Raw genomic sequence first — 21,072 nt, 5'->3', positions numbered from 1 at the left:
GGAATACCAATGCTGAAAAAGTACCATGCCACCACATTTTTGAAAGCTGTCCGGTATTACATTTTACATATTACTAATTACACTGTTACAGACATTGCTAACCACCGAATCAGAGTCAGGGATTAAATGTCTGAGCCACTGCCGAAACTCTATTATACCCTATGTCAGAATTGCACGCATCATGCTATATAGAATACTAAAATGTCAGCTAGTTAAATATGATCTCCCTAGTTTCAGGCAGAGGTGGAGATTTCAGGTCCAGAGAGTACAAATCCAGACCAAGATTTTGTTTCAACCAACCGCTTGAATACTCTGTGACTCTTTATGCTCACTGGTTGGTTGAAACAAAATCTTGATCTGGGTCTCCACCTCTAGGTTCAAGTCAGTGGTTGATGTGAGGGATCGTATAGCAAGACCTTATTATATAGCAAACAAGCCACATTAACACCATTAAATTAGCATCTACTCCTGCATCTCATTATGCTACACTATTCTAAACAGTTGAATAAAAAACTTAATGCCTTACGCAGAAAGTTTTTATATGTTTGTTGAGCAGATCAGCGGAAGAAAGCAGAACAGTCTGCTATCTCCAACGGCGCTTATATCACCTGTTCGCAATTTTTCGCTTTTTACAGTAGAGAGTAATGGTGATGTTTGAACATGGAAGACATACGTTTTAAAGTTTTGCGATAGATAGATAGTTTTGCGGGGGTGGGGGAATGATGCTACAGTATCTGCACTGCCTGCCCGATCCATTCCTCCTGAGTTCGGTTCATGTATAGTGTACATAAGCACATACGTGTGTCAGTGGCCTCATTGACGTCAGATATATTCCGTACTAGGTTAGTGATCAGGCTAAGGCCCAGTCCCAAACTACACCCTTGACATTTCGCCTTCATTATGAATTACACTCAAGCTGAGTCACCCTCACAACAGGCCCTATGCAATGAAACTGAAGGAAAATTTTACAAGAAAGATTTGACAGTCTTCCCCTCTCCCTGCCTTGTTCAGTCTTTGATACAGGAAACGAAATGCATTATGTATTGACATGATGAAATGGGTCCCTCAAGAAGTATTATGAGTTGTATAAATTAATAAAATCAACAAAGCTCATATGAAATATATGCAATTGTTTTCTTACATTTATATGGCAATACATTGTGCTCAATATTTTTTTTATCCTTTTCCTGTGTGCAAAGCATTGTGGGACATGTAAGTGGTAGTGGAGTTTTGTGAGCTTGCATCGATGCTGGCTCACTTCATGACAGGCCACTTCCCCATAAGCCTTGCTGCTTTGAGACACACTTCAATATAGCAATGGGTCCTGGGAACGCAGTAGCCGGCCTAAGTATGTAATTTTTGTTACTGTGTAATGGTTAAAGCTGTCATATATTTTATATTCGGGGTCAGTTCTGACACACAGATATTAAAACTATAGTACACACCATTACTTTGGCTCACCAGACCATGCTCGAAGAGTGACACAATATTGTCACACACATTTCAAATTTGGTAAACAGCTTATACTACACACAAAAAAAAAAAATATCTGTGCCATATTTTCCCAAGCTCTTCAGAGAGGCCTGGCAGAGTTGAGTAATTCAGGTCCAGAGAGTAAAACTCCAGACCAGGTTTTTGTTTTAACCAACCACTTGACTACTCTGTGACTGTGACTCTTTATGCTCAACTGGTTGGTTGAAACAAAAACCTGGTCTGGACTTTTACTCTGTGGATATGAATTACCCAACTCTAAGGCCTGGATAACGTTTCCTCCTCCTTCGCAGAGTCGTCCACTCCTTCTTTTACTGCTCAGCTCCAAGTTGGCACGTCACATGTCCTGCTATGACCCTGCAGTCCTCAAATATCGGGCCCCGCCCATATCCCCCCGGTTCTTCTAGTGATGTCCCCCGGATGGTTTGCCAGTATATGCTTTGATCTTTCCGCGCATAGCCAGATTTTGAATCACACATGCTGCCAGAATTCTGACACGGTGCTTCACAGCCATGCTTGGCATGTAGTGCCTGGAGGGACGAGGCCTTTACCCACTGTAACATGAGGGTTAGGACTGTAAATGTATCTTGTACGCGAGAATCAGGATTTTACCCATTTATCTTGGATGTCTCCGGTCTCAGTCAGTTTGTCTCTCTTACTCGGAGCAGGTATGGGGGTCACGGGTATCAAAGAGAATCACCTACAAGCTGATGTGAAAGGATGCCACCTTGAGTGGATACAGGGAAAAAAATCCGCCCTTCCTCCGCCTCCATCCTATACAATAGCAGTTAGCAGTCTCTTCTGCTTTTATTTGTACACTCCAGGTTATATAAGCATTCTGTTTGCAAGTTGGACCAATCAAAAGTGATGCGAATTTCTTGAAACACTTGCTTCTCTTCCAGGCTGGTAGTCGAGTGCAGTTTTCATAATAGGTATACATAATTTATAGGATGATCACATGTCATGGATTCATGTCATAGGAATCTTCTAGGCCCTGGTATTATTTTGATTAGATTTTCCACCGGGATTGCTGTATTGATTGGCAGAAACAGAGGTTCAGAATCTTAGCATGTCAGAGAATGTATGTTTTCCTCCATTTTCATATATATGTGTCTAAACAAGCACCTCTGTTGAACAGCATCTGTTGTCTTTCTTCAGTTTGGTGAAATGCCTGGGCTTGTCATTTTTCTTTTGTTTTGTCATTTTCCCTTGTTCCATTGAAGTGTCCATGTGTGATGTATCTGTCACCATAGCCAAGAGTATGTTTTCATAGCAGGGACATTCTCTGACCTCATAAATATAGCTAAAGCTAGAAAGTTGGCTCAGTTGGTCATCTTCCAGGGTTATCAAAGCATTAATCTTTCCTGATTTTGATCCTTTGCCTGGTCTCTGCTCAGAGCATGGCGGTCCCCAGCCTTCCCGCTTTGTTGTTTACTGGGCCGGCTCTGCCTGGCCACCTGTTTCATACGCTTCCCGTGTGCGGTTCCTGATTCCTTTCCTACACTCACCCCAGTGTCCCCGTATGACGTGGCTCTCCCTCCTTTGGGCCCTCGACAGTCTGACTGCTCAGTCATACAGCCCCTGCTGCACTTGCACCCTATTGTTCCCAGAAAGCAGAACATTTCTCATTGGGTTCCAGGCCTCAGCCCAGCTAAAGGTCCCATCTGTGGCCGAGTTCTTGAAATTTCTAACTACCCTGAGGCTCACCCAATGGGGGAAGGTGTCTGCTCAATCTCAAAATTATTTTTCAGTTTTAGGGGTGAATTGTGCCGACGAGAAGAGCCTCTCACCCAGTGTCAGTCTGACTCAGCAAAATCTCGGAAGTTGAGTACTTCCTGAGATAGTAAAAGTTTTAAACTATAATTCATTATTAAATGTGGCAAAACAATAATTTAATGTATTACTTACCAGTACTACTACCAACAGCAACAATAATAATATTTTTAAAAATTTTGTTTTATGTTGTGAATAGAGAAAACTGGAAAATTTTACATATAAATTGTTTCTTACTTAGTTTATTTGTCAATTGAATGATATATGTAAAGATATACTGCTAAATTTGTATATCTCTAATTCTATGTATCACTCAAAGAACGCATTGTAGATTTATTTACAGAAAAGCTCATTGAATATTGAAATGATTTACTGATATATTAAAATAAAACATATTTCAAAGCCTTTTATCTGATTTATGGAAATCTTGCCATTTAGGGAGGCTAGCTTGGCATAAAACACAGTGTAGCAAGGAAAGGCATACCTGATAACAGCATGGATGCTTTGTTCCAATCAGGCCCTTTCTAATCACGGAAAGATATGTGCGGGAGCAAATGCACACGCCTTACCCAGTCTTTATCTGATGAAAATCTCGCAATCTCCAGCACTCTGTTTCCATGGCAACCGCATACGCGCCGATAAGGGTCCTGTGCGGCAGTGACGGGCGGAGGGCTTATTTGCCGGGCATCACTCCGTCTCCGCTTTACTGTCACGGCCACGAGCACCCCTCCCATCCACCAAGGCGGGGAAAGTGTCTCGCGTGTGCGCGCCTCTGTGTGTGTCATGATGCGGCGCGTCCCTCGTAAATTAGAGGACGTTGGTCTCGCGTCACCTTCTACCGCTTTGTGAAGGGCATGGCAGCCGATCGATGCTGATGTATGGGCGTCCACGGCCGGTGGAGGCAGGCGGGGGTTTGTGAAAAGGTTGACAAACTTCCTAGTGATTTTCGGCACATCTGACAGAACAGAGAACGACTCACGTGTGGTGTCAGCAGTAGAAACATTATTATTAAGGTGGCTGCGAGGATAATCTATACAAATCCTTGAGGTAGACTGGCTGTTTTTTTCTTTAAAGAATGGTAAATTTCACCGTAAAGAAATAACCACATTTGTACTGTTAGAAAGCAGGCTCTTATATTACGACGGACGGAGAAGTTGGAAAGCCCAAAGCCAATATCATAAATCTCAGAGTAAATTCCTTGCTCTGCAGCCTAAGAGCTTAAGATAATTAAAGCATGATATTTAGGACCTTTACACTACTGCTTTCTTCGAGCCTCTGAATTGTTTAATAGATGACTGGTTCCTGCAATTGTATTGTGATAATTAGCTCAAAATAATCCCTTAATCGTCCCAGCAGAGTTGTATTGTACTCCCTGGCAATTTACTGTGAGGCATCCATAATGTCTCAAAGGGTACGACTGTTTTCTATCTATCTATCTATCTATCTATCTATCTATCTATCTATCTATCTATCTATCTATCTATCTATCTATCTATCTATCTATCTATCTGTCTGTCTGTCTGTCTGTCTGTCTGTCTGTCTGTCTGTCTGTCTGTCTGTCTGTCTGTCTGTCAAGTTTTTATAAGCGGTATTTTTTGCACAGATGTCTTTAAGGTTAAAGTGATAGAATGCCGATATGGCATGATAAATACATCAAAGAGCCTGTCATTGTGTTCATTCTGCTCCAGTCACTGCCACTATGTGCTGTGCTGATACAGCTCCCCACGGCTTGCTAACCTTACAGAAGTGTTTTCAGGGCACTTTCAGGGGCAATGAAATGGTCTTGCAGTAAGACCTGGGTCAGGGTAGCCAATGACGTGCCGCCAGCGCGCGGCGTAACTGCAGCGGCTAGGGGCACGGCGGCTTGCGCGCGGTGCATGTTCACTTCGGAGTGAGCAGCGCGGAAGCGCGTGGGAGAAGAATAGGGAACATGCTGGAGAATGCTGAAGTGTGACAGACATGCACAAAGACAGCACTGTGTAAGCAGCACCGGCGTCGCCTAGGAAGTCTTATTCAATCGTGTGCTTCTATATGACTTTTCTTCATCGGTCGCCTGTAAGATATGGCATAGAAGTTCACAACCACTCCAGAATAGCGTTTTTATACCCAATTACATAATCGCACTCTTCTGCAGAGATATTGCACATTTTTAAAATGCCATGCTTAATGAACGATTATAAAATGTTTTTAAAAAGAGTTGCGTATACTGTTGATTACGAGCAGAAATGGGTATAAGCAAAGCAGGCAGACTTTGAGTCTGACACCTTCGCCTCGGTAGAAACCTGCACATCTGTTCCGTGTCTTTTCTCCCAGTACGTTTCAAAGCCTGTAGGTTTTCTCTCAGATGGAGAGTGCTGGAGTTAGCAGGCCCACGCTCCGCTTAGGTGTTAAGTCCGTCAGTCTGCAGGCGTTCCGTGCTAGTCCCCATTTTCTGTTTGTTGTTCAATATTTATCTCGTTTTACACGAAACCGTTGGCTAAAATTTGTTTTTTGGTTGTTTTTTTTCAGGCAGTGTTTTTTCAAAAGTAAAAATATTTATCTTGGGCCATATTTCAGTTAGATTCTGTTTCATTACTGCTGTAGTATTGATATAGTATAGAAAACTGGACACAACAAAGAACACAGAAAAAGACGACCGTCCGTTTCATGCCTGACCTCGAGTGATTTTTGTTTAAATGTGGTTTCATTCTGGTATCTATCAAAATAGGTATTTGCACACAATGTAACTGTGTTCAGGTCTTTGGCTATGGGATTCATATGACCTGATGATATATTGTACTGCATTGCATCGACTTGCGCAACCATTTGGGACCTGGGCTAGTGCATGCAAGTCAGTCTGAAGTCAGTCTGGGTGTATCTCAATACTACATTACATTACTGTATGCATACTGTATTACAGGTTAGATATGGGCAGATACTGTTGCTAGCGCTGCCCATTCTCCTGCACCTTTTAAGCTAAGAAATACACCCACTAGCATCCTTCAGGCTTCTCTCGATCAAGTGTGTAATATTTACTATGGAGCTCGGAAGTAAATTCGATCGGACGTGACTCAATCAGGCGTAACTCGACTTAAAACTGTATTTGGGCTGCACCGTGGTTAACACTGTTGTCTCACATCATTGGGGATGACGTTTGATTCCCGTGTCTATGTAGGTGGTGTTTACATGTTTTCCCCTTGTTAGTACAGGTTTTCTCCAAGTACTCCAGTTTTTCTCGCAGTCTAATTACATGCAGTTAGGTAAATTGACATCTCTAAATTTCCAGTGGTATGAGTATGTGTGTGTGCCCTGTGATGGACTGGCATCCCACCCAGGGAGCCCCCCTCCCTTGTGCCCTATGCTTCTCTGGGACAGGCTCCAGACTCCCAGTGACGCTGTACTGGATAAGCTTTATGGGAGATGGATGGATGAGTCATCGAGGAGGATATTCTTGGTAGCTAAGATGTTTTTTGAAGAACACTTCTGTTTCTCCAGGCCAGATCACTCACAGAGCGGCTATGGAGCAGACAATCCACATTTATGCCTGGTGAAGATTGGTTTTAGGGGAGGATACTCTGCGACTTTAAAACTACCCCTAAACATGTCAATGTGTTAATGAAAAACAGTAACACAAAACACAGATAAGCAGTTCAATGCACTCAGGGCCTTTACATAAAACTTAGCCCGAGACGGTATCCCTTAGCAATAACTCGTCGTGTTGTTGGAACACAATTTGTCTCTGCTGTGCGTATTCCCAGATTTCACAAGGGAGGACATTTCGCACAGACTTGTGCTTAAATTTAATTTGCAAAAGTCTGACCCTTTCTGAGGTTTTAGGATGCAGACTTTCAACTGCAGAGCTTGTAGCTGAGAATCCGCACTGGTATTTGTTGGCAATTCAGACGTCGGTTCAACTTGAATACATCCGATGTATGTCTGGCAGCCAGTTGGCAAGGTCACGCCCCTGTGTATCCCAGCAGTACTGTGGACTTGTTACTTCAATCTCAGTCAGATGGAGTTAACGAGGACAATTTAAGGCAGGATTCAGGCTGAAAGGGCAATTGCTTTAAATGGCCCTTGGTGGACCTGAGAATCTTGTTCTTGCTCTAATGAAGGGTCTCGTATTTCTTCGGGTAAAATGGTTAATGAAAGCCACCAGACTTTTGATGTCAGTGTTGAAACATTTCTTCTGTTTAATTTTTTTTCAGGTGCCCACTTGGATTAAGCTAAGGGCTGTTGAGAAGTTTCTTCGTAACAGTGAGTAAACAGTTTTACATCCCTTCTCTGACTCATGCAGTCTGCCCTGTAGGTTTGAGAGAATGCTAAAGTGAGACAGTGTTAGTGTCTATGTATCAACTAAAGATGTCGATTTGTTGATTGAGTTGATTGATGGCAGTTTGAAAACAAGGTATTGAAATTATAGAACATATGAATCTCTTATGCCAAAGGCACTATCACCTGTCCAAATAATGTAGCACTGAATGGGAGCCTTCGCTAGAGATTTCTGAAAAGGACGGCTGAGTTTTTACTAGAGGGGTCTGATTTTTATGAAAATAAACTAAACTAATTAGTGTACATTTATAATAAAACATGCCTGGAGATGCCCCTGGTGTTTAAACTTGCGGGAAGCTCTGTCATCAGCAGTACCTAATAAAAATGCTTTAAAATTGCTTTTAATCATAGTCTGAGTGGGAACAGACCATCTTCTTGGGACAGTGCCAAGTGCCTCTGGTGCAGACGTGTTGTCCTGTGCCTGCTGGCGCTGTCCTCCGCTTGTCTGAAATTCATAAATGTAACTATATAATGCATGTGCGCATATCATTGTTAAATAAATCACAGGAATGAGCTCATCGTTCCTCTTAAACTCTTCCAGCCTCCAGATATACACTGATTGCAGGAAAAAGATGAATGTTCTTGCTTTGCAGAGAATTGTTTGGTTTTATTTTTTTTCCCCTCCTTCTCAGTTTGAATTTAATTTTGTCAGTTTTACCTGCATTGACATTTGCTCTGAACTTGCGCCGTAATAATTTACAAAGTATCACTTTAAGGACATGAGGTACACTGGTTGTGTAGTTGAAACCGAGGCTGTGGAAAATGAGGTGATATGTCACAAGAGGATTAGTACATATCTACTCTACTCTGTAATGCTTCACGGCCACACAATCAGCCACACTGGTTGTCGTTGTATCGCTCGCATCAGAAGTAGCTTTTAAATTATAGTGCATTTTGTTAGCTAAGATGTTCTATGCAAAAATCACCTGGAAGTGTTTTCAAGTCCTTTTCCACCTTCAAGGAAGCCACTCTGGTATGTTTTAGGTGTCTTATATTGCAGCCAGGTGCCCCTACCACGGTCCTCTTCCATTTATTTAAGGATTTAATGAAAGATTTTCATGCTAATAATATTTATATAGTTGTTTGCAGTTGTGCGATGTATTGTGATTGTGAGTGATACCATTCTCGTGTGTGTCTCATACCTCTGCAAATGAATGACAGCGTATAATTAACTTTTGTGCACAATAAATCCTCAGCCGAAATAGGGTGGAGTGCTCTCTCCTGGTCGGGGAGGGAGTCCTTCCCCAAGTGGAGGAGTTTAAGTATCTTGTAGGCCTGTCACGATAACAAATTTTGCTGGACGATAAATTGTCCCAGGAATTATTGCGGTAAACAATAATATTGTCATTGTCAGACCATTTTCGACTGATGTAATGATAATGGCATATTAATGCAAGTACACCCTTTCAACGATCAATAAACTTTAATTTATAAAGAACATTTAACACTGGGACTGGAAGACATTTTCAAATTCAAATTCAAAAAACTTTATTTGTCCCCAAGGGGCAATTTAAAAGGCATAGAGGAGCAGCGCACCCACATAACAATTGTAACATTTGACACAACAAATGTTATACAAAATAAATAAACAAAACAACTGAAAACAATAAATAAAATGGACTCAGTTTCTGTTAACAAAAATTATACTTGAATAAACTATTGAAACTAATGAATAACTAACGTTAGCGTTTTCTCTGCCTTGCTACACTCTGTGGTACGAGACCATGCGGCTGGCCAGTAGCCTAACGGGCCCTTTGCATATAAAGCAGTGACGTCATGTCCGCCAGTGCAAAATATGGCTCACTTGCTTCCGGTTTGAGTAACTATGAGCGCAAGATAGGATAAACTTGTGTTTCAGAATCTAAAAGAACAATAATAATAATTTCCTAAGTGTACCACGTCCTCAAAATACAATCGAGATTTAACTTTCCACGCACACCTCTGGGAAATTCGGCAAATCCAACATATTTATACTCACATTTTATATAATTTATTGCCACCTTTTACTTTACCGCTTATAGTGAATACGTCTGCCTGGGCGAAATTGATAATTATAATCGGAAGGTCATCCTAACCGATTTTTTTCTTCTTCATGTCTCAGTCTAACGGCAGCCACAGAGTTGAACGAATAAGACCCTTCGTATCCGTGGATGTAAGACAAGGCAAACATCTTAAAGCCCTTCTCTAATTTATTCGTAGGTATTTTGGAGAAGGATTTACAAAAGCGTTGTATGTCGTTGATCATAAGTTTGGGCAAGTCCTGTAAACGGCATGCATAAACCAATGCCATTTTTCACAGACTGGAAATGAGCGAGCCGTATTTCCATGAACGCGGAAGCTGATGTGCAAAGAGTCCACTGACACGAGAGTTCACGCCTCATTACTAGTGATGTCCCGTTTTATTAATGTTTATAGAATTGTCCAGGTTTTTGAGCTGCCTAAACATTAAGGACGACAGTGGCCGGAATACGTTGTCTTCCGAAAAAGCCTGCTCACAAGACGGCGTCTTATTTTTAACAAGCTCCAAATCAGGTCACGCTAATCAGCATCAGGTTAAACGAAGAGAGAGGCAGGTTTTTAAAAAAGAGCCGTTTAGGAGCCAAAAGAGCCGGCTCTTCCTGGTGAGCTGAACCAAATGAGCCGGTTTGCTAAAAAGAGCCGATATTCCCATTTGGTAGCGAGAGACACGAGGAAAACAAACAAGCATGCAAATGAAAATTATCGTGGCCGGAAAAATTATGGACCTCATTTTAATTATCGTGCAATTAATTGATTTATCGTTTATTGCGACAGGCCTAGTATCTTGGGCTCCTGTTCATAATTGAGGGAAGGATGGAGCGGGAGATCGACAGGCGGATCGGTGCGGCGTCAGCAGTGATGTGGGCACTGCATTGGTCTGTCATGGTGAAGAAGGAGCTGAGCCAAAAGGCAAAGCTCTCGATTTACCAGTCGGTCTACATTCCTACTCTCACCTATGGTCATGAGCTGTGGATAGTCACCGAAAGTATGAGGTTGCAAATGCAAGCAGCTGCAATGAGTTTCCTCCGCAGGGTGGCTGGGCTCTCCCTTAGAGATAGGGTGAGAAGCTCGGTCATTCGGGAGAGACTGAGAGTAGAGCCGCTGCTCCTCCGCATTGAGAGGAGCCAGATGAGGTGGCTCGGGCATCTGGTCAGGATGCCTCCTGGACGCCTCCCTGGTGAGGTGTTCCGGGCATGTCCCACTGGGAGGAGGCCCTGAGGAAGACCCAAGACATGTTGGAGAGCTAATGTCTCTCGGTTGGCCTGGGAACGCCATGGGATTCCCCTGCAGGAGCTGGACGATGTGGCAGAGGAGAGGGAAGTATGGGTTTCCCTGTTTAGACTGCTGCCCACACGACCCGACCCGGAAAAACGGTAGGAGATGGATGGATGGATGGATAGCACATTAAACACAAGGTGTATGGATGACCACATTAATGCTTATATTGTGAAAGAGAAATTTACTTTAAACTTTAATTAACATTTAACTCTGAAATCATCACCTGAAACAATGACTCTTTTTATTCATTTAACAAGTATCCCATCCATCCATTTTCTGAAACCACTTGTCCTGTTCAGGATCCTGGCGGTTCCAGAGCTTATCTTGGATTAGCTGGGTTAGCTCTGGTACAGCTCTGGAAAAAATGAAGAGACCACTCTATTTAAAAGAAAATCTGCATTTAAAAATCCTGGCTTGATCCTGGTTCTCTTGGCAGAAGGCTATACTGAGAGGCAGGCTGCTTCCAGGCTTAAAGTTTCTAAAACAACAGTATACAAGAATAAGGTGAAGTGGGAGACACTGGGAACACCCAGAAATCAGCCAGGTGGAGGGCAGAAGCAACTTCAAATGCCAGAGATCTCGGTCAACTTATCTGACAGTGCCTCATAAATCAGAGGATCACCTCAAGTGACCTTCAAAAGGAATTAGAAACATTAAGTGGTGTGAAGTGTACTGCTAGGACAGTTCATAATAGGCTCCTAGAAGCAGAACTAAAGACCCATAAAGCAAGGAAGAAACCCATCATCAATGAGAAGCAGGGAAGAGGCAGACTGGAGTTTGCAAAAATTTTATATTTTGAGAAATGAGTGAAAATTTTGCTGTGTCCTCTTAAATTTTTCCAGAGCTGTACTTTTAATATATTTGTAATGAATTTTTAATATATACACTGAACAAAAATATAAACGCAACACTTTTGTTTTTGCTCCCACTTTTCATGAGATGGACTTAAAGATCTACAATTCATTCCAGATACACAATATTACCATTTCTCTCAAACATTTCTCACAAATCAGTCTAAATGTGTGATAGTGAGCACTTCTGCTTTGCTGAGATAATCCATCCCACCTCACAGGTGTGCCACATCAAGATGCTGATCTGACATCATGGGTAGTGCACAGGTGTACCTTATACTGCCCACAATAAAAGGCCACCCTGGAATGTGCAGTTTTGTCTCACAGCAAAATGCCACAGATGCCACAAGCATTGAGGGAGCGTGCAATTGGCATGCTGACAGCAGGAATGTCAACCAGATCTGTTGCTCGTGCATTGAATGTTCATTTCTCAACCATAAGCCGTCTCCAAAGGCGTTTCAGAGAATATGGCAGTACATCCAACCGGCCTCACAACCGCAGACCACGTGTAACCACACCAGCCCAGGACCTCCACATCCAGCAGGTTCACCTCCAAGATCGTCTGAGACCAGCCACTCAGACAGATAATGCACGGCCCCATGTTGCAAGGATCTGTACACAGTTCTTGGAAGCTGAAAATGTCCCAGTTCTTGCATGGCCAGCATACTCACCGGACATGTCACCCGTTGAGCATGTTTGGGATGTGCTTGACCGGCGTATACGACAGCGTGTACCAGTTCCCACTAATATCCAACAACTTCGCACAGCCATTGAAGAGGAGTGGACCAACATTCCACAGGCCACAATTGACAATCTGATAAACTCTATGCGAAGAAGATGTGTTGCATTGCATGAGGCAAATGGTGGTCACACCAGATACTGACCGGTTCTGAGTCCCCAGACCCCCAATAAAGCAAAAAACTGCACATTCCAGGGTGGCCTTTTATTGTGGGCAGTATAAGGTACACCTGTGCACTACCCATGATGTCAGATCAGCATCTTGATGTGGCACACCTGTGAGGTGGGATGGATTATCTCAGCAAAGCAGAAGTGCTCACTATCACACATTTAGACTGATTTGTGAGGAATGTTTGAGAGAAATGGTAATATTGTGTATCTGGAATGAATTGTAGGTCTTTAAGTCCATCTCATGAAAAATGGGAGCAGAAACAAGAGTGTTGCGTTTATATTTTTGTTCAGTATATTTCTATTATATAGGCTACATTTTTAAACGATTACTTGATTAATCATCAAATCAATCGGTGAACTACTTGAATAATACATTTACGTTGAATTACTAGCACATGGCTTTCTGGAGCAGGAGTGTTTTCCTGGGACTCAGGAGATATTGAAACATTCATTTGAGTCCACTTTTGTTAATGGCTAATTATAGAGGCTTAATTACAGTGCACAGCTAACAGGGAATAAGCAAATCCCTTTAACGTTAAACATATATGTGTTTAAGTACTTCATTTAATATTTCTCTAACTACTCCAAGACCATTGTTAATTTTTAACGTACAACATTTGATCAGGTTCGAAGACTATGTAGAGTTTGGACACGTATATCTGCAAAAGAATTTTTCCATCTTTATAAAAGTCCACAAACATGTAATAACGTCAGGAAAAAAACATCCCGTTTTTACTTTAATCTGCTGAAATTTATTTTTGCCAGTAAATTGAAACTGCAGCCATTTTGTATTTATTTGTCTCTTTGTTAGGATTTTAACAAGGTTTTCATTTTTCTCCTGCAATATAATAAATTTTGATGGGTAAAGAAGACACGGTTGAACAGTTGAAATAACAGCGTACTTTGATGAATCAGTTGCAGAATCACAGTAATAACAGGGAAGCAATAAATGCATTGACTCTTTGGTTCAAGCATGAAGCCATTTTCATCAAAAATTGTTTTAATATCAAATTTGCAAACATGTCAATGGACATTGCTGTGTGTAACATTCCCTTATTTCTATATTGTGCATGTGCAAGACATGCCTAGAGTGTGTGGGAATTTAGATCATCTTGATTTGTTGATTGGGAAGGCCAGTTGAGCCCTAAATGTACCTGAACACCCCCCCCCCACACACACACACACACACACACACAGACAGACACACACAGACACACACACAAAATGCAAACACAAACAGTGAAACAAAACTCCATCCTAATAAGTGAAACATTTCCATTTAAGTATTAGATACACTTTACCTTATTAGTAATGTATAGACTAACTTCGCCATATGGAGGTATGTCATTATTAATAGACGTATCAATATAAACATATTTGGTCTCTATATAGTAAGTATCATATTTTGTCTTTTCAGAAATATATGTTTCTCGTATACTGATTTATAATTCATGCCATAATTATTTTGTGGCCCACAATTGAACTGTTTGGAAGCTGTCACTATATATTGGAGTGACTAAATGTGAGGTATGTAAGCACAACAGATGAAAAATATAAATAAAAGCATCATTTTTGCAACTAAATCCAATTTGCTGTAATTAGATTTTATTTAGAAAAGCATTAAAACCGTATTTAATTGATGCAACGGGTGATTTATGTAATTTACTCTGCCAGCTTACTTGGAAAGTTAATCAAGACATCAAAGGGTCTAAGAGCTCCTTGAGAGTTGGCTGGGTTAGTCTACATTACGGATATCCTTTGCGGGGTCCACGGGGCCCCAGCTACATTTCAGAACTTGATGGACCACTGGAGTTTCCGTTAACTGCGTCCTCATTTGATCCGATGCGGCAGGAACATTCATAGCAGTTGGCTTGACGTCATTTGCTGGATCCACACTATGGGTCGCAGGGGTTAATGTGAAGAAGTGCACGCCAGTCCAAGTGCAGTGCTCTTTATTGTGTGGTTTATTTTGAGGTGGATGCAGGTCAGCCGGGTTAATGCTCTGCCAGCATGTCTTCCACCAATAACCAGGAGAAAACCACATCTAACAAGGTGGCAGAACTTAGAAGGTATTGCAGTTTTTCCCAGGCATGAAAGGCTGTTTATGTTCAGAATTAGGGTTGAAAAGCTCTGATCCTGAGTTTACTTTCACTGTCACACAGTGATGCATCTTGGGTAAACTTAGCGAGAGTCTCAGAACTGAGACTACCATAAACTTTGCATATGAGCGATACGCTTTCTTTTTTTTTTCCTGGTACAGGATGTACTCCACCACATAAAAAGATTTCACCAGTTAAACAGACCCCGGGTACATTAAAACATTACTGCAGTGGAAAGAAAAGAGTCCCATCATCAGGCCTTGTACCGGTTGAATAGATTGAATGATCTGAATGCATGTCACACAGCTTTTCCTACAGGCTTATACAATACAAAACAGAATAATAAAGCATTAATGCCCACTTCCTGTCTTGTCAGGAAGAGGTAAAATACACATGTGGCAAAGAGATGAAGAGAACAGCTCCACTGTCAGCAGGACCTTGGTTCGTTCCTAAATGGTCCTTGTGCTTGGAATAACAGAAAACTGCTGCCCTCAAAGCCAGTGGTCTTTTTGAAAGCAAAGACATTTGCTTTTAAAGCAAATCTAAACCCTTAACAAAAATGAGTGGCATATGGTAGAGTGCTATAAATATCTATATTGACTGTAGTGTGCCTGCATCAGTTACATAATGAGTGGTAGGAGAGCAGTACATGTCAATCACTTATATAGAGCCTGTTGCCTCTTGGATTTTTTTTCCTGTAGAAACATACGAATTGCCTGAAACTAATAAAAATATAAAAATTTTTGGATATGTATGTAAAAGATTTTGAATGCTATGTTGTATTGCGTATGTTATTAGGTCCCTTGAATGTCTTGTCTCGTGAAGCTACTGTTCAGATTTCTGCTCATTTGAGTAACTATACTCAGAGTTTGGATTGGATAAAGGGTCCCTGCCTCTGCATAACTACCTTCCATCGCTTACCCTCACAAATGATGCTTCCCTGCATCCTTACAGTCTTTGACGACAAAGCAGCAGTTATCCAGTGAAAAGGCACTAATTATTCTAAAAGTCTGTTTATATGTACAAATATCTGTTAGTGTTTTTGCTGCCACGGTTTCCACAGTTTAATATTGTTTTTGCTTTCAAAAAAGAAAAAGTTGGCCAGAGTAAGGCAGAAAATCTAATTTATTCAAGAGTAGCAAAGTATTTTAATGGGCATATTATTCCTGGGCTGTCCATGGAGTGTTTTTCCTTTCTAAAACATAACAGTTATGCCCAGATATGCTTAAAATTAATGCCGCAATAACCTACCAATAAAACACCTTTACACTGGAAAATAATGCAACAGTAAACTGTTCTCACTCGGAATAGTCAAATGATCCTTGCTGCTCATCTGCTATGATTTATGTTTTTTTTCCTTTCTTCAGCAATGTCTCTTAAATTGCTTCTGGAAAGAGTAACTCTAACACTATTGAGCCGCAATAGAATTTGTTTATCACTTCCACAATTCATCACAAGCTTCTTAAAACACAAGCGTGTCATATTCTGAGGAGCAATATTTTTTAAATTAAACATTTAGACCCATCAGTGGCATAACTGCAGGATAGGAGTCGTATCTATCATTCCGTACTATGGTTCCTGTGTATTAAAGATTAATGAAAACACTTCCTTGAAGCATTTTTCACCTGTTCAGAAGCAAGTGAATATGTGGAACATTTTCTGAACCTTTGGCAGGATTTCAGGCTTTGCTACGAATTCACTGTTTTCCGAATAATAACCAAAGTTAAATGTTCATTATACCCATAGTAATTATTTCTATTTATTTCTGCCTATAACCATATATTAATTCACTGCCCCTGTTGTTGGAATCCTTCAGGTAAATCCATGTGTTTATCCTACAGCTCAAGCTAAAAGCTAACAATGGAAAATACAGTAGTAGGCAAAACACCTTGGCATGTTTTTTGGTTAACAGGCAGTGGAAGAAAAGTAGCACTTCCTGTAAAACAGTAGAAAGGAATATAATCGCTGGTGAAGTTCATCCATCCATCCATCCATCCATCCATCCATCCATCACATCTTCTAACCACTGATCCTGGTCAGGATCAAGGGGGACCTACAGCCTATCCTAGGTAGCATAGAGTACTAGGCTGGGGTACATCATGGGTGAGATGTGTCAATCACAGGGCACTTAGACGCCATCAGACACTATGTGCAATTTTGAAACCCCAATTAGCTTAACTGCATGTCTTTGGACACCCAAGGCGAGAATGACATGCTTACACAGAGAGGAGGTGGGACGTTACAGTACCAGAGTGACACTCTATTATTGTTGTTATTATTGTAGAAGACAAAGGAAAAAATGAAAAGAGGGTAAATGCATGATGAATTGAAGCTGTCGAATGTATGGGAAAAGGGGGTCAGGTGCTTTGAATATCTCTGCTTTTTATAGCGATGTTTTGGAGCTCTCCATGCCGCAATGACACGCTGCCCAAGTGGCAGCCGCGAGACGTCAAAGGAAGGCCAGAAGCCACCTGACCTTTTATCAACACCGCGAAAACAAAATGGATTCCCGCGGGCCGAAAACAGGCACCGTGAGCACGTGGGTAGGTGAAGTAGGCTTGATTCATTTCGGAATGCTCTGTAAGGAGCAGCTGAGCACGGAAGCAAATTGGCAATCAATAGGCCCCGTACAGACTGTGTTTTTCTGGAATGGCTCAAAAGGCACTTGGCCTGATGGTAAGTAGGGTACCAGACCTACGTGTGAGAGCATGAGAGATGCCGCTGTCCCTGGTGCTGAACTTGTGAGTTCCTGCTGAATCGTCCCCCTTCTCCCATGCTAATAGTGGAGAGCTTTTTTTTTTAATGTGGGACATCTGTGGCATAAATTTAAGGACATTAGGACCTGGAGCCTGTCAGAGGTGCATCAGCCGGTTGCTTCATCCGCTTGGGCTGTAGGAAATAAAAGCCCTAAGTGCTGATTGTGAGTCTGTAGGGAAAGCTCACAGTATGTCTCACAAAATGACCGTGTGACTAATATGCTGTGCCAGGATTATTCACTTCGGCTCGATTTATTAATGCTGAAAGGCAGATAAGAAATATTAAACAGAATTTGTGACATGCGACTTTAGCCACAGAGCTGTTAACGGAGCCAACAGGGATGTTAAACCACCGTGACAACTGTAAGTACGCAGGAAACATGAAAAAAAAAAATCTGAAAGCCAGATCTCATAGGGTTCAAGGGTGAAATGTTTTAATTGATATAATTGCTGATAAATAAAGATCCTTGGCACCTTGACAGGTTTACGATGTGGTGTCTAATTCTTCAAATTGCCGGGGAGCGGAGGTACAAAAGGGGGCAAGACAGAATAAATTATGTCTGTCTGGCCTTGGTGTGGAGCATCGGCCTTGGTTTGTGTGTGTTTTTCATCACCTTTGGCACAGAGGCAGAATAAAACTCATTAATTACGAAACTGACCGGCACACTTTAGCATGAACACGTTTGACAGCAGTAGAAACAATTCCATTTCCTTGCTTTGTTTGAGCTGTACGTATTAAGCTATTTCTCTGAAAATCCAGTACATATGGATATGGAACAATGCTGGAGAAGGAAGTAGAGAGAATGATGACATATGAGTGGAGGTTTAGAAGGGGTGCCGATGTGGGTCTTACTGAATGTGCATTTGCGGATGACATATCCTTTTCATTGCATTTGTTTGCTTGAAAACAAGTTTCGCACGTTCGCTTGTTCTATGAAATAAAAATTCCCCAAATCTCCAACTCCCATCTTGACCAGCAGCATTCTTCTGCGAATGCATTTACATGCTAGCTAATAATACAAGGCCCACAGAGGCCTATCGGCAACATCCAACTTGAATTCCAGAATAAATGATTCGACAGTGGCATAGCAATGGCTGGATGTACAGTATATAGCAGTGAAAGATGAGGCCGGTGTAACAGACACAGGATCTAATTCCACACCAAGTATTTTTGCTTGTCCTGTGTGATAGTTCCGGAGCTAGTAGAATATTCTTTTTGCCTATTCTAGCTTACCCTTTATGATACACAAGCACAAGAAGCTTGGGGGGATCACAGTGCAGGGTCTGCCACTGTTCCAGTGCTCCTAGACCAGTTGGGGATGTGCGGGGGTTCAAGGGCCCAACGGCTGGGATTTAAACCAGCAGCCGTCCGATCACAGGCACCTTCCTGATCCACTGTGCCACGCACCTCCTTCCCAAATGCTAAGCCAATAATCCTCTCAAGCTGGAGAACCTACAGACGTACCTTTGGTCATTTTTATCTAGCCATACTTAAACAATCTAAAACTGGAGGGAAATTGTAGTGGACAAATTGCAAGCTATCCTTGAGTGAATGTATAGGCATATTTTATGAGTCTCTATACAGTGCATCTAGGTGGTCATGGATGCTTTAATTTTGAAGTTGATCTGGAGTTGTTCCTTAGCCACATGAACTGGTACCAGTGGAGAATGAGTTCTGATGGTTCTTTTCCTGTTGGTACACATTGGGATCTTCTGCAGCTATTAATCAGGCATGATGTAAATTTCAAATTTCAATTGTCCTAAAACAACTGGGGCAGATGAAAAATTGCACATTATGGTGGACATGCCTGATGTTATATTTATTTTTGATTATGTTAACTAGTTACGTTAGTTTTTCTTTAGTATTGGGGTCAGTTGCATTTGGCGTTGTTTGAACAGAGCTTGACTCAGTTGTTCTGTACTTTCAGGCCTTTTTCTGTGAGTTTAACAGAATGTATAATGTATGAAAATAGATGAGGTCTCAAAACAAAGATAGGGAACCAAGTTATTTATGCAGGATGCAGTCAAATAAATGATTGTTAGTACAATTCATGTACCTGAGGCTTTGCAAATAAAGATGTTGCATTTGATAGGAACAGGGCTTTGGATAATCATGCTTGTTTACATATATTTAACAATGTATCCAATTTGTTGTCCTGGGACAAGGCTATGCATTGTTAGTGTATTTATCTTTGAGGAACATTTCCTTGTTCGGGTTCTGAAAGAATACTATTCTCATGGAAAAATTTTACACTTGTCGATAATTATTTATTTTGCAAAATTAGACGTATTCATGTAATGTTTGCTATGCACAATTCTGAATTATTAAGTAGCTCCCTAAAATAAAATGATTGCTAAATTTGTCATTTTTCGTGTGTGACAGATTTGATGAATGCAGCACATTTTGGATCACAAACAGTGTAACTGCTTCCTGTCATGTTTGTGCTGAGCTAAAACCTAATATATACCTGATATATTTAGCAATGTGAAAATGTGTTAGCTTAAAATGCTTTTTAACACCTTCACATTGGTTAATTTGACTGCGTCATTACATGAATATCGTAATGAGGTTTTGAAATGCATTTTATACTTGGTATTTATAGCTAGCTAATCTACTGGGATTGTTGGCTAAATGACGCTAAGGTGAGGTATTGTCGAAGTGGCTCTGGGCACCGTTTTGACACCGTGCACCATGCTCACCGTCAGTGGGAAGTCTTCTGGAAAGTGTTTCGAGGCGAAGAATTTGGCATATTTCTATGACAGAATCAAGTGGCTTATCAGTGACAGTGAAGTGACACCTCTTGGCTCGACGGCTTCTTGAGGTCGTAATAATCCCCGATTATAAATGGGGCTAATTGGAATCGAGGATCCTGTCTCTTCCCTTTTATTATTTCTCAGAGCTGAGAGTAACACATCACTGAGGGGATCGATGGTGGATTAAAGATGCCCATGAAGCTGCATAGAGGCGAGAGCTTCTCCACCAGTTACGCTTACCGGAGAGAAAACTCATTAAACTTCAGGAGGACTTCATATAAACAATGGGGAAGCAAAGGTGAGAAGGGCACGGCGACTAAAACCATGGCGAGCAAAGAATGCATTAAAAGTTTACTGTCCCTCTTAGACCCGACCGCCGGCGAAATCTTGTAAATGGGCAATGTGTCAGTGTGTGTTGTGCCGTAGTAAAACATGGCAACTGTTTGTTGTCCACGGCCCCCAGCCGCATATAAAGCCTCAGTTTATTCCTGTCGGGGGACCCTTTGTGACAAAGATCATTTCTATAGATCTAGGCCAGGACATCATAAACATTTACAGTGTCGTCGGTGTGAATAGAAAATAAGGCCTCTGATGTACTCTGTGGGATGCCTAGGACGTTCTTGGGACACGAAGCTGATCATTTTTTTATTATCATTTTCAGTTTTTCAGTTTTTTTGGCAGAGCTGTGATTGCGGAACGCAGCTCTGACTCTCTGGCTTCTCTGGGCTGTGAATGTAACCAGGACATCATGACGATCCGTTCCCGGAAAACAAAAAAGGATGCCGGGCTTAATGTCGTCTCGCCTGGAGTGCGTGCGCTCTCACAGCAGCA

General features: G+C 41.6%; 1 long non-coding RNA gene across 1 annotated transcript in view; it reads left to right on the top strand.

Moving 5' to 3' along the window:
• The window catches only part of LOC125750039 (uncharacterized), a 66,399-nt gene extending 45,969 nt beyond the window's left edge, over positions 1–20,430 (top strand). Inside the window, exons 2-3 of the long non-coding RNA XR_007400276.1 lie at positions 7,452–7,500; positions 20,386–20,430. This is a non-coding gene — a long non-coding RNA (uncharacterized LOC125750039). The remainder of the gene's footprint in view (positions 1–7,451; positions 7,501–20,385) is intronic.
• The last annotated feature ends 642 nt before the right edge of the window (positions 20,431–21,072 follow it).

Source organism: Brienomyrus brachyistius, chromosome 10 (assembly GCF_023856365.1).
Source record: "Brienomyrus brachyistius isolate T26 chromosome 10, BBRACH_0.4, whole genome shotgun sequence".
Lineage (NCBI taxonomy): Eukaryota > Metazoa > Chordata > Actinopteri > Osteoglossiformes > Mormyridae > Brienomyrus > Brienomyrus brachyistius.
Note: the sequence above shows the minus strand (reverse complement) of the source record. Positions and strands in the feature narration are given on the sequence as shown.